The sequence below is a fragment of the Quercus lobata genome, chromosome 10 (assembly GCF_001633185.2).
Source record: "Quercus lobata isolate SW786 chromosome 10, ValleyOak3.0 Primary Assembly, whole genome shotgun sequence".
In the NCBI taxonomy this organism is placed as follows: Eukaryota; Viridiplantae; Streptophyta; class Magnoliopsida; order Fagales; family Fagaceae; genus Quercus; species Quercus lobata.
The window spans coordinates 47,142,868-47,157,500 of NC_044913.1; the positions used below are offsets into that span (position 1 = coordinate 47,142,868).

At 30.6% G+C, this 14,633-nt stretch overlaps 1 long non-coding RNA gene across 1 annotated transcript; it reads left to right on the forward strand.

The window, feature by feature from the left end:
• Positions 1–5,287: 5,287 nt before the first annotated feature.
• On the forward strand, positions 5,288–8,754 carry LOC115965985. The gene is made up of 3 exons (XR_004086243.1): positions 5,288–5,472; positions 7,411–7,509; positions 8,568–8,754. It is a non-coding gene; the product is annotated as an uncharacterized LOC115965985 (long non-coding RNA).
• Positions 8,755–14,633: the final 5,879 nt, after the last annotated feature.

Consider the following 14,633-nt stretch of genomic DNA (forward strand, 5'->3'; position numbering starts at 1 on the left):
TTAGGCAATGTGGTGGATGATGTGCGTCACTTAGTTTGTGGGATGCAGTGGGTAAGTTTCAGTTGTATTAGGAGAGGGGTTAACTGGGTAGCTTATGCTCTTGCGCAGCATGCTAGGAATATTTCTGAAGATGTGTTTTGGATGGAGGATTCACCCCCACCAGCTTTGAATGCCTTTTACCATGATTCTCTTTTGTTATAAATAGATGAATGTTCCAGTTTCAAAAAAAAATAAAAAATAAATTAACCAACATTTTTTTTAACTCTACAGTGAGTGGAAACGAAACTTTTCTTAGACCCAGGGGGGCATGGACCCCTTGATATATATATATATATATATATATATATGAGAGAGAGAGAGAGAGAGCGAGAGAGAGAGAGAGAGTTTAGACCAAAAGTTTTATATTTGGCCCTCTAAAACTGAAAACCAAACTTCCCAAATTGTAAATTGAGACAAATAACCCAATAGTTAAAATACCCTCGTGAATCGTATTTGTATTTGGTATGAAACTTTGATTGTTTACTGTTTCATATCAAAAGATATATGTTTGGGACTTAGGCGTTGTCATGCTGTATGGCTCCACCTAAAGAATTGTATAGATTTTTCTTTTCAATTCATTTTTTCCTATGCACTTTTATTTATTTATTTATTTACAACACTAAATAACTAATTGAGTTTTTAGTTTGAAGAATACTGGATATAATCTACAAAAAAAATTGCTATTTGTAATGAAACTTTTTCGACGACTACAAAACGCCGTTGGAAAAACTAGTTTTTTTCGACGGTAAGTCTCTTTCGTCGATAATTGCTCATCAAATATTAAAACATTTGTGATGGCAAAATGAGTTTGTCAAAAATGCCTATTATTTTTGTTGAAAATATGAATTTTTTTGGAGGGAAGTGTTCCTGCCTTACTTTTTGCGACGAAATAGAAATGTTTGTCGCTAATAAAGTATTATTTACAACAACCAAAGGAAAACCGTCGGCACTACTAACACTTGTGACAGTTTTTGTACGTCGAAAATACAAAATATATCTTTTTTATTGTGTTAGTATTAGCGACAAACATTCTTCCATCATAAATATAAAAGATGGTAGTAGCGACAGAAATGGAGCCATCGAAAATGATAAAATATTTTGGAGGGAAAATTCCCCCCCCCCTTACTTTTCATATTTAGGACGACATTTATCCATCACAATTAATTTTTTAATTTTTCTAATTGAGTTTGTATTTGCGATGAACACTTTGACCGTCATAAATAGTTAAATTTTTTTTTTTAAAAAGAATGTATTAGTGATGGAATTGAATCCCTCTCAATAAATAATATTTGCGACGGACCTAAGCCATTGAAAATGGTAAAATTTTGAAGGGGGAATTCATGCCCTTATTTTTCATGGATTTGAGAGTTTTTTTCCATCACTGTAGTCTATATATTGCATTGTTATTTGCGACAAACATTTTGGTCATCGTTAATATTTAAAATTTTATTAAGATAAGAAGGTATTAGCAACGGTAAAGTAAATCCGTCACAATAAAGGTGATTTCCAACAGACTTATTGTCGTAAAAAAGGGTTATTTTCTTTGAATGGTGAATTTTCCACAATTTTGTCTTAAAACTCTAGAAATTTTCCATAATTTTAAAAACTACACAAAACATCTTTCAAGACCCTCCAAGTACTTAAGGGCTATTTTGGTCATTTCAAATGTAAAAAATATTTTGATCATTTTGAAGATTTGAGGGGAATTTTGGTCATTTTGTTTGTCTTGGATTGTATTTTAGTTACTTTATAAGTTTATGGGTATTTCAGTCATTTCATAGCTTTGATGGAGGTATTTTGGTCATTTTGGAGGCTTTAGTAGTTATTATTGGTTATTTGGTAGTTTTTATCAATATATGAGACAACAACATGCATCCATCATGCGCTAAACTCATATTCAAATTTTGACCGTTATATTGAAAGAGTGGGGTAAGATATTGGTTTTGGCAAATTTTTGGCTTAATTGGATGGTCAGATTATGTCAGCATGGTTAATCAAAGTTTCCTAGTGCGTGGGAACAACGACATGTGTCCACCATGCAAAGGTCATTTTCTCCATTCTTAGTAATGTTTATAAAGTGTATAATTCTCTTAGAAGAGTATTGAATATTTTTAGTGATTGAAGTTTCATGATAGGTGGATACAATGACATGCGTCCATCTTGTACCAGAGTCAGATTTAAAATTTGACCGTTAGATTGAAAGAGTGGGATAAAATATTGGTTTTGATTAATTTTGAGCTCAATCGAACGGTTGGATTGAGAGAATGTGACCAATCAAAATTTATTGGTGTTCTAGTAAAATGACACATGTCCATAATGCCTCAGACGTCGAATCCAAAATTTGACCATTGGATTGGAAAAATGTGGTGAGATACTAGTGTTCGTGAAGTATGACAACAATCAAATGGTTGGATTGTGAGAAATGAGTAGTCAAAGTTTTCAAAACTTTGTCAAAATTGGTCAATATTTGAAGTTTCATGATAGTCGATACAATGACACACGTCCATCTTGTGTTAGAGTCAAATTTAAAATTTGACCATTGGATTGAAAGAGTGGGATAAAATATTGGTTTTGATGAATTTTGAGCTCAATTAAACGATTGGATTGGGAGAACGTGACTAATCAAAATTTCTTGGTGTTCTAGTAAAATGACACATGTCAATAATGCTCTAGACCCCAAATCCAAAATCTGACCGTTGGATTGGAAGAATGTGGTGAGATATTGGTGTTCGTGAAGTATGACAACAATCAAAAGGTTGGATTGTTAGAAATAAGTAGTCAAAGTTTTCAAAACTTTGTCAAAATTGGTCAATATTTGAAGTTTCATGATAGTGGATACAATGACGCACATCCATCTTGTGCTAAAGTAAAATTTAAAATTTGACCATTGGATTGAAAGAGTGGGATAAAATATTGGTTTTGATGAATTTTGAACTCAATTGAACAATTGGATTGGGAGAACGTGACCAATCAAAATTTCTTGGTGTTCTAGTAAAATGACACATGTCCATAATGCTCTAGACACAGAATCCAAAATCTGACCGTTGGATTGGAAGAATGTAGTGAGATATTGGTGTTCGTTAAGTATGACAACAATCAAATAGTTGGATTGTGAGAACTGAGTAGTCAAAGTTTTCAAAATTTTGTCGAAATTGGTCAATATTTGAAGTTTCATGATAGGTGGATACAATGGCACACATCCATCTTGTACCAGAGTTAGATTTAAAATTTGACCATTGGATTGAAAGAATGAGATATATTATTAGTTTTGATGAATTTTGAGCTCAATCAAATGATTGGATTGGGAGAACGTGACCAACCAAAATTTCTAAGTGTTCTAGTAAAATGACAATTTTCCATAATGCTCTAGATTCAAATCCAAAATCTAATTGTTGGATTGGAAGAATGCGGTGAGATATTGGTGTTCGTGAGATATGACAACAATCAAATGGATGGATTTTGAGAAATGAGTGGTCAAAGTTTGCAAGACTTTGTTAAATTTGTTCAATATTTGGTCAGACATGGTTAATCATCGAAGTTGGGTCAATGACCACTTGTTAGGATTAAATTAGGTTGAGTAGGGAGGTTTTGAGTGAGTTTTGGGTATAGGTTTGTGTTTTAGGGTTTACTCGACTTTCGTGCTTTTCTATAAAATCTACCAAAGTTTAACAATGATTAGTACATACATCATTGGAATATTTAGAATAATAATGCAAAAATTATCAAACACCAAAATACTTGCAACCACAAATCTCTCCACAACTTCTTGAAAAAAAAAAAAAAGAGTCATACTAAATATTTTAAAATACTCTTTAATTAAAATTTTAAATCAAAGGATTTTAATTATGAAATAAGATAATCCTATAAATTTGCCCTTAAGCAAAGGGTAAGTTAGTGCACAACATTTTAAATATTAATTTAATAAAATTCGGTAAATCAGATGTCAATGGTGAAAAATGTTTTTTCTCTTCAAATTTGGGGTGAAGTGTAGTTTTTTCAAATCTCAAAATTTCAAAGTGACAATGACCAAAAAGTGAGGTAGTTTTGCCAAATAATATGTACAAAGTTTATTTTTATTTTTTTTTTTAAATATTGAGATTATATTTTTGTAAAAGAAATTCACCTACACAATTTTTTTTTTTTAATTAAATCTCCACAATAAGTAGTTTTCAGTTTTAGAGGGATTTATTATTATTTTAAATAAATCGCCCCAATATCGTTTTTACCTTAAAAAAAAAAAAAACCCTACCTCCCTCTCTCTTCCTCTCCCTTTCCCTCTCACTAAAAAAAAAAAAGGGCGGCCAATTTTTTTCAACCCCCGCCCTATCTCTCCCTGTCACTAAAAGTACCTCTACTTTGACTAAAAAAAAAAAAGAAAGAAAAGAAAACTCCCTCAAACGCCTCTCATTCTCTTACTAAATCCCAAATCTCCAAACACAAATGATCACTACAACAAAATGTATTTTTAGCGACGAAAATTAGTGAGGAAATATTTTTCGTCACTAAAAATATAGATTTAGCGACGAAATCCCGAAATATGGATTTCGTCACTAATAATGAAAAAAACTATAACATTTAGCGATGAAAAGTAATTTTTGTCACTATTAATGATCTAAAATATGAGTGCCAAAGGGGGAAATTGTGGTGGGAACTTAATTAATCTACAGCGACAAAATATTTCGTCACTAAAAGTTGGTGGGAACTTAATTAATCTACAGCGACAAAATATTTCGTCACTAAAAGTTGAAATTTTTAGTGACGAAAGATTTCATCACTATAGGTGTTGCTATGAATAGTATTAGTGACGAAAATTATTTCATCGCTAAAAGGGAGCATTAGTGACAAAAAACTATCTTCGTTAAAAATATTCACACAAAATAGGTTTTTCATTTCATAGTTTTGGTGACGAAATCATAATTCGTCACTAAAAGTGTGCTATAGCGATGAAATCTGAATTTCGTTACTAAAAATCATAACAAAATCCGGTTAAAAGTATGCTATAGTGACGAAATTATATTCATCACTAAAAATTGTAACAAAATCCAGCCAAAAGTATGTTATAGTGATGAAATTATATTCATCGCTAAAAATTGTAACAAAATCCAGCCAAAAGTATGTTATAGTGATGAAATTATATTCATCGCTAAAGAGTACAACTTAAATGGGTTAAATTTTAGCAAAAAAAATTTCCTTTCCCGTATAAAATTTCATTTCTCCCACCCACTCACTTAAAAAATTTCCAGCCCTCCCTCTCTCATTATCACTCACACCCTAACACAAACACAAACTCAAATACAAACACAAATACACACATCCCTCTATCTCTCTCTCTACCAAATCTCTCCTCCCTCTTGGTCTCTTGGTTAGGTTCTACTAGATTTTTAGTCATCAAACTCTTATCCATGGTTTGACTTCTCCTATCATGAATCTAAGGTAAAATCACCATGACCCACCTTCTAATATCTTTGGCCTTTTATCCTATATTGTTAGGATTGCTCTTTATGTTGTGGGTTTTGTTTTAGAAGTAGTTTGTTATGTTTGTTGGTACATTTAAAATCTTATTGGAGGTTTTTAATTTAATGGAGTAAAATGGATTTTGTTGTTTAGCAACTATTTGAGTTGGGTTTCTTAAGAAATCATTTCGGTTTTTGACTTATATGGGAGATTGGGTTAATTTTAGAAAAATGGTTTCCTTACATTTTGAAATGTCTTTGGCATATGTGGTTGTGATTGTGGTGTAAAATATAAATTTGTGCAAGTAATATGAGCATGTGCCTTTTGCTTACCAAGTGTTTGACAAATTGCCTATATGAGTTTCGAAATGAATTTTGTTGTTTGGCAACCATGTGAGTTGGGGCTCTTGAGAAATCATTTGGGTTTTTGATTTATATGGGAGATTGTGTTAATTTTAGAAAAAGGCTTTCCTTACATTTTGAAATGTCTTTGGCATATGTGGTTGTGATTGTGGTGTTAAATATAAATTTGTGCAAGTAATATTAGCATGTGTCTTTTGCTTACCAAGTGTTTGACAAATTGCCTATATGATTTATGAAATAGATTTTGTTGTTTGGCAACCATGTGAGTTGGGTTTCTTGAGAAATCATTTGGGTTTTTGATTTATATGGGAGATTGGGTTAATTTTAGAAAAAATGTTTCCTTGCATTTTGAAATGTCTTTGGCATTTGTGGTTGTGATTGTGGTGTTAACTATAAATTTGTGCAAGTAATATGAGCATGTGTCTTTTGCTTACGAAGTGTTTGATAAATTGTCTATATAAGTTATGATATTGAATTTCTTGACTTATATTGTGATGATTGTTATATGAGGTTATGGGTTGTAATCTTAGTTTTTTATATGTACTAAAATATGTAGCTTTAAGGTTTAATCAAGTCTCAAAGCTTCTCGCATAGGGTTAAAATTATAGTATTTTTCTTTTGTGACTTTATACAGATTTGAGTTAGATGCACTACATGATTTTTAATAAATTATAGAAAACTTATTTTAAAATGAATTTTTGATGGTACATATTAGACATATAAGAGCTTCTCCCTATTTAATTTCAAGCTTTTTGGATAAACTATGTGGACCAAATTTTTTTTAAAAGAGTTGACCTGTTGCAAATTTAATCAGAAAGTATGATTAGAATGTTGAGACTATAAGGAATTTACTACAAACTTTTGTTGTGTGTTCTATAAGTTCATATGTGCTTTCTTTGACAAGTGTTTTACTTTGGCTAATTTTATCATGGTTTGGTAATAACATGCTTTGTATTATGTTGGTAAATGCACATTGTTTGTGGTAGGGAAATAAAAGGTTTTGGTTGTGTTAAAGCCTATAAGTTTCTTGTATGCTTGCTTGGTTCCCGTTTGGGTAGGGGTGTTCGTCTTAGGATGGTAAAGTTAGGCTTTTGGGCCTTAGGTTTTGATTGAGTTATATTTGTTGATTACTTTTTTTTTTTTTCAATACTTGAAGCATTTGGAGGTCTTGCTAGTGTGGTGAGGTGAGTATATGATAATTTGATGGTTTGGGTGCTATGAACCTGTTTTAAGACAAATGGGTAATGAAGTGTTAATCATAAAAGTTTAAGTGCGTTGAGATTTTACTTTTTGCACATAAAGTGTTTGATATATTACCTCAATGAGTTATGAAATTGGGTTTAATTGTTTGTTGTTGATTATTTAATTTGAAGTTGGACTATGTGATATATATATATGTGTGTGTGTGTGTAGTTTGTAAAATCTGAAATTTTGTTTAAATTATTTTGCTCTAGAGGTGAGTGTATGTGATACTTTGATGGTTTGGGTGCTAAAAACTTGTTTTAAAACAAATGGGTAATTAAGTGTTAACCATGAAAGTTTAAGTGCCTTGTAGTGTCTCTTCTTTCTCTTGGCCTTTTGGTTTCTTGCAATGGGATATTCGGCTATCAACCTGCCCTACAAAACTTTTGCCTTCTCCTAACATGATCCCAAGGTAATTTTCCTTGATTATTTGCCTCTATGATTTATGAGTTTTGGTTTCTTGATTTGTTGTTGTGGTATTTGTTTATATGAGATAAAGGGTTTCATTCCATGTTTTTAATATTCTTTAACATGTAGTTCTAATGTGAATAAAGCCTCAAAGCATTTGGGCTAGTCTTAAAACTATAGCAATTTTCTTTTGGGAACCTAAATCTATCAAGGGGAAATTTGAGTTAGCTACAATACGTGATTTTTAATAAATTATAGAAAAATTATTTTGTGCTGAATTTTTTATGGTACATACTACACATATAAGAGCTTATCCCTATTTAATTTCAAGTTAATTAGATAACTTTTCATGGACCAAAAAATTTTTACAAAAGGGCTGACTTGTTATGTAGTGAATCTGAAAGTATGACGAGTATGTTGGAATTTTGTGGAATTTACTTGAAACCTTTGTTGAGTGGGTTGGCTTGTAAATTCCTACGTTTTCCTCAACATGTGTTTTACTTAGCTAATTTTAATAATGATTTGATTTAATCTTTGCAGTAGTGTATTAAAATGCTTTGGTTGTGTTATGGTCCTTTGGATCACCTTTTTTTTTTTTTTTTTTTTTGGTGGCAATTGATTCTGTTTTAAATCTGAAATTTGTTGCTTTTGTGTCATTTTGATTGACTTAGATTTGATGGGTCATTGTGATAAAGCTTGAATTTTGCTTTGTATTGATGTTTATGCGGAAATTTAGTTTAAGTTCTTGAATTGTGTTAGATTTGATAATTGGGACTATTTTCTATTTGTCTTTGTAGTCTATGGCTCTATGCATTAATGTCCAAATTGGGTTGTTGTTGATTACTTTGATTGAATTATAGAGTAAATGATTTAGTTCTAGCAAATATGTGGTAATTGAATTATGCAATGTTAGGTTGACAGCCAAATTGGGTCTGAAGTTTGTATCTTGGATGAACATATATATATATACACATACTAATATTCAATAGAGATGTTTTTTATAACATAGTTAATGTTTTTACTTTACAATTTTAATGTAGTATTGTTTTTACATTTATGCAGATTTCTTATTGGTGACTGTTAGGGCATTTTCTTTTGACACTACTTGAAGACGTTTGAGGACATCTTCTTTTAGCCCTTAGTATTTTATGTTATTGTATGTTATAAAACATCTTGTATTATTGTATGTGTTGGAAACAATTTGTATGGATGGATTGAATAGAATACTTGTTTTATTTTTACATTTGGAATGTATGGATCATTTTCTTATAAATGTGTAGTTGACATAAATGTGTTATTCAAATGTGAGTTAATAATGTAATGACAAGTTACATACAGGAAAAAAATGAAAACAGATAACTACCTGAATTTTTCATCGACGAAATTGAATTTATAAAAAACACTTTCAGCGACAAAAATTTTTGTCGCTAAATATAGTTGAATTTTTTAGATAATAGTTTTAACGACGAAAATATTCGTCGCTATAAGTTCTTGAATATTCTTAAAAATAGTTTTAGTAACGAAAATATTTCGTTGCTAAAAATTATCTAATAAAATAAGGTACATGTAGCAACGAAATAGTTTCATCGCTGAATAGTATTTTTAATGAGAAAAACAGTTAGCGACGAAATCATTAAAACAGTTAGCGACGAAATTATTTCGTCGCTAAAAGTGTTTTTATTTTAAAACAACTCGGATCTTTAGTGACGAAATTTGTTGAAAGTTTTCGTCTCTAATACTTTTAGCTACGGGGCTATAGCTCCGAAACTAATTTCATAACTAAAAAGAAGAATTCGTCACTAAAGGTACTAGGCAACGAAATATTGGACTTTTAGTGATGAAAATTTTCGTCGCTAAAAATACATTTTGTTGTAGTGAATTTTCAGCTTTTCAAAAATAATTAGACTAGTATTAATGATGGTGCACCGTTGAATTAGTTGAACCAATTAGTCTGGTCCAATTTTTAAACATAGATAAGAAGAAAAGACTTGACTCGAGTCTAGTGTCCAATTGCACTTGACTCATTAGAATGATATCATCATCTTGATAGGTCTAACACAATTGAACATTGGACCCAAGTCTTATCCAAGAATGAAGTTTCAATGAATCTTCATCCGTGAATGACTGAATGTTGTTGAATGAGAATGAGTAGCAAAGTTCCTAACAACTTTATAAAGCACGCGAAGCCAAAACTTTTTCACAAGGGAGACTCTTTCTTCGCACATTCCTTTTTGCTCTGTTTCTTTTTGCAGGGATAAGTAACTGAAAGCCGTCAAACACGTCTCTATGATTGAACTCTTTTCTTCTACATGACTGCATGAGGGTTGATTCTAGACCTTAGACCCAAAGAAGGAAAATACTAAAAGAAAATGAAAATGAAAGAATTGACTCAAAGGTAATGGGCCAGGAGAGGACTTGTAATACAAACATGTCCGCTAATTCTGAGCTTAATCTTTATTTTTATTTTTCCCTCTCTTAACGTGCCCAATCAATGTTAGCAGACCATTTCACCTAAACTTTATACTGATAGACTCTTCCCTTTTTTTTTTTGCTGCCTGATAGACTCTCTTCTAGAAGCCATAACTGTGAGAGTATAAATCATGTAGACTAGTGGTGTGAATCCGGATTAGCATGCAATTTGAAAGGTTTTTTTTTTTTTTTTTTTTTGAGGGGGTGCAATTTGAAAGTTAATAATAATATCAAATACTTAAAACATATTGTTCAAAAATTCAAAATAACATCAAAGTACTTAATAAATATTAAGTCCATAATGTAGTATCATTTATCTAGAAATAAGTTATTTAGTGTTTGTAAAGTTTCAACTTACAATTATATCACTTATATATTTTTGTAATTACTCACTTTTTTTTTAAAGTTTAAATTATAGGTTGAATATAAAAGATATTTGACAAATCTAAAATAAATTAATATTTATTTGTTATACAAGTTAAACAAATTGTTGTTAAATGAGTCATTTCGGATTAACATGAATAAATTGGTGTTAAATGTGGGTCATGTGGGCTAACTAGCTTATAACATGTTTCTTATCATATCACTTTCGAGTTAATCCATTTATAACCTGAACCCGTCAAAGCCCAACCCTTCCTCGTAAAAACTCATGTTGTGTTAGTGTCATAGGTACAATTTTTAATGACATTGGGATCCCTCCACGTCGTCTTCAACAAAATCAACATTGGCGTCCCATGACATTGCCTGAAAAGAAATAGGTAATATGTTGTTTCTAATTTCAAATGAGCATATCCAACAGTAATTATTTGGTATTATTATTATTATTATTATTAGTGGTATTATGTTGTTGGTTGGTCATAACAATTTGAATTCAGGAGCTTGATTCATTTTAGGTTTAGATTATATATTTGTTGCTTTCTATAGATTATATACTAATAAGTAAGAACTAATCGTTAACGCTGGGCAAGTAAGAACTAATTATTTATATTTACAACTATAGGGAAAATATATCATTTATTTGGGATCATTTTAATTTAGGCCTTTGAAGTTTTAAAATTTTGATTTAGGCTTTAATTATAGGCAAAAATTAAAAAAGAAAAACTAAAAAGAATAAAAACATATTAGACATTTTTTTCCTCTCAGGTTAAAATTTGTCTAATTTAAGGAAAAAAATAGTTTTTATAATTAAAAAAAAAAAAAGATGATTAAAAGGAGAACATAATATATATACATATATATATATATATATATATATTAAAAAATTAAATGTACTAGACGGATATTAAATGTACTATTTAAACCCTTTTTTTTTTCTTTTTTCTTTTTTTTTTTTTGGTGTGATAACGTACTATTTAAACGCTTTAAGTTTGGAGTCATTAATAATCCTTCTTTTGTCTATAGAAACTTACAATTTATTCCAATGAGTGTCGCAACACTGTTAATGTGTCATTTCCAACCACATCTATTAAAATCTACATTTAATTAATCCACCCCAAAAATGATGTTGCTTTCAACCAATAGTAGAAACGAAAAAAAAAAAAAAAGTGTGCTAATAGTGAAATGTGATGGATAATAATGGAAATGGACACTTTGACATTGTTGTAATAAGAATTAATATTGAATACATTTTAGCCTTCATATAAAATTAGCTATTGGATGGAAGAGACACTACAAGTACATAATTAGAGAGACAAAATTATAAATTTGAGTTTCTAAATACTATGATGAATTAAATCATTTAATTGTATTTTTTAAACAACTGCCGCCTGATTAAAAAATTCCAAAAAAAAATAAAAAATGCTGGCCCTATGTACAACTCTTTTTTCTATCTTGAAAATTATATATATATATATATATATATATATGTATGTGTGTGTGTGTACTTTGTAGTGAAAATAATAATAATAATAATAACAGGATTAGCTATAAAAAAATAAAAAATAAAAAATAAAACCTTGAAGAACTAAACGGGTTTGGGGCCTCTTGGCAGGTCAACCCATCAAATGGAGGGTCAGGTACGGGTCCCTAGTTAAGACCCAGACCCTCCTTTGTTACACGACATATTGCGTCTTCATGCTAGTCTCATCTAGATGTATATTAGAAAATTTTAACAATCCCTTTCTCTCTATCAATGATTTTAATTATTGAATCTAGTATTAATTTAACTCTCTTGTCATTAAATAAAAAATATAAAGTTCCAATTCTGTTTACATATAAAAAAATAAAAATAAAAACTAATTATAATCTTAACCATATAATAAAGAATAACCATCATAAAACGAATTCTATTGGTTGTAACTTTTATTGCAGTGATGGAAATTGGCATAATATTCGTTTATTATGTTATCAAAGTTTACTAATCATATTTATTATCGTATTAATTTTTGCAAACAACATATTACTTTATGTGTTTTTAGCATTAGACATAATAAATTTGTAATTATTTTAAATTCTTAATACTTTTCCTAACTAAGGGTTCATTTGGATTGATCTTATTTTTGCTGAAATTGAAAATACTGTAGCAAAATAATTTTTAAATGTATGAATAGTGTCGTGAGACCATTTTTTAATAAAAAAGTTGCTGAAAAGTGAAATTTGTAGGTCCGTGAACAGTGCACGAATGCACTGTTCATGGTTAACTTGGTCAAATAGTGCGGTTGAGAAATAAAAAAATCAAAAAACGCAGCCCAGGATTCAGCAGAAAACGCTGAATCCAAACTGGCACTAAGAGTGCGTTTGGGAAGCGCGTTTTGCGCTTCCCAGACGCGCGTTTACGTTTCAGGAATTTTTTTTTTTTTTTTTTTTTGTCAAGCCGTATTTTTTTTACTTTTCTTACGTGATTAGTGCTTTTATGCACTGTTCATGGGTCCCACAAAATATACTTTTCAGCAACTTTTTCATTAAAAATGGGTCCCACGATACTATTCACATATTTAAAAATTATTTTGCTACAGTGTTTTTCAGTTTTCAGTTTCAGTTTTCAGTTTTCAGCTGTATCCAAACGCACCCTAAATATGTCAAAAAGTAGAATAATAGAAATAGAAAAGTACTTACTACTTTTCTCCAGATAGGTCTACAAATACACCTCATTGGCTACTCTCATGGTCATAAATAAACACACGTGTGGCATATTTTCACAACTAACCACTCAGCACATGACTAGCTGTAGTATAGAATTTGTAACTGTCTTAAATTTTGGATCATGCTAACAGATGTCCTTAGAGCAATAATTAACAAATTATTTTAAGAAAATTTTAACACAACTTTTATGATAAATAAAAAAAACTGTCAAAATATTATTTATTTTTTTCTTTTTTCATAAAAATTTTCTTTAAATAATTATTAACCATTAATCATTTAGCATTTTCCATAAGTTTTTAATACTTTTCCAAACAAAAGGAGCCAAAAGCAGAATAATAGACAAAGATACTTTTCTCCTGACAGGTCTACAAATATACCTCATCGTCTTCTCATAGTCATAAATAAACACACGTGTGGCATATTCTCACAACTAACAACTCACCGCATAACTAGTTGTGGTATAAAATTGTGCACTTTTACGTGTTCCAAGTATTAGAAATAATAAATTTGTAATAGTTTTAAATTTTGGATTATGCTTACAGGTGTCCTCGATAATTAATAATTTATTTTTAAAAAGTTTTAACACCATTTTTATAAAAAAAAAAAAAAAAGTTAAAATATTAATTTTTTTTTTTTCATAAAAACTTTCTTTAAATAATTATTAACCATTAATCATTTAGCATTTTCCATAAATTTTTAATACTTTTCCAAACAAAAGGAGCCAAAAGCAGAATAATAGACAGAGAAAAGTACTTACTACTTTTCTCCGGGGCGGCGGGGCCTAAGTCTATAAATATATTCCTCAATCCTCACCGTCTTCCCTCAGTCATAAATGAACACTCGGCCAATTTCCAAGGCTCTCCCACTCTTTTCACTTGTAATTTCCAGAATGATGAGTACTTTTCACAAGCAATTTAACAAGCTACTTCTTGCTTCCCTCGTTTGGATTCATTATGTAATCTCGATTGCTACCCTCTTCAAACAGGTGGTATTAAGTTCCTTTCTTTTTCATTCATTCTCCAAGCAGTATTATGAGCATGACATGCCTGAATTCAGTGAAGAGTTGAGCATAAACCTCTACAAGCGCAAGCCGGGGACTAGGGAAGAAGTAGAATGTGCAGTGTGTATGTGCGAGATTGAGGAAGGAGAAGAGATTAGACAGCTGACATGTGATCATCTTTTTCACAGGGTTTGCTTAGATAGGTGGCTTGGATACAAGCGTTTAACTTGTCCCCTTTGTCGTGGTTCTCTATTTCCATGTACAACCATTGCTGAATCTGGGGTTAGGGTAGAAGTGTTTCTTTTTAAATTTTCTTCTTTAATTTCACGTGACCGCGAGACATGGTGGCTACGTTGAATCATAGGAAATTGCAAAATATGATAACCTTTCCTTGTAATACTCCTCACCCCTGTATTAAATGCGCCAAATGCTAAAATTAAAAGTCAGTTTTTTATTAATTCTCTCTCATCTCTATTGACTCTCTCTCTCTCTCACTAGAAACTTTCTTCTCTCTCTCGTTGTAGATCAAGTACAATGGCAATGGTTCGTGGGTTTTCAATTGTGTGTTTGGTGGTGGG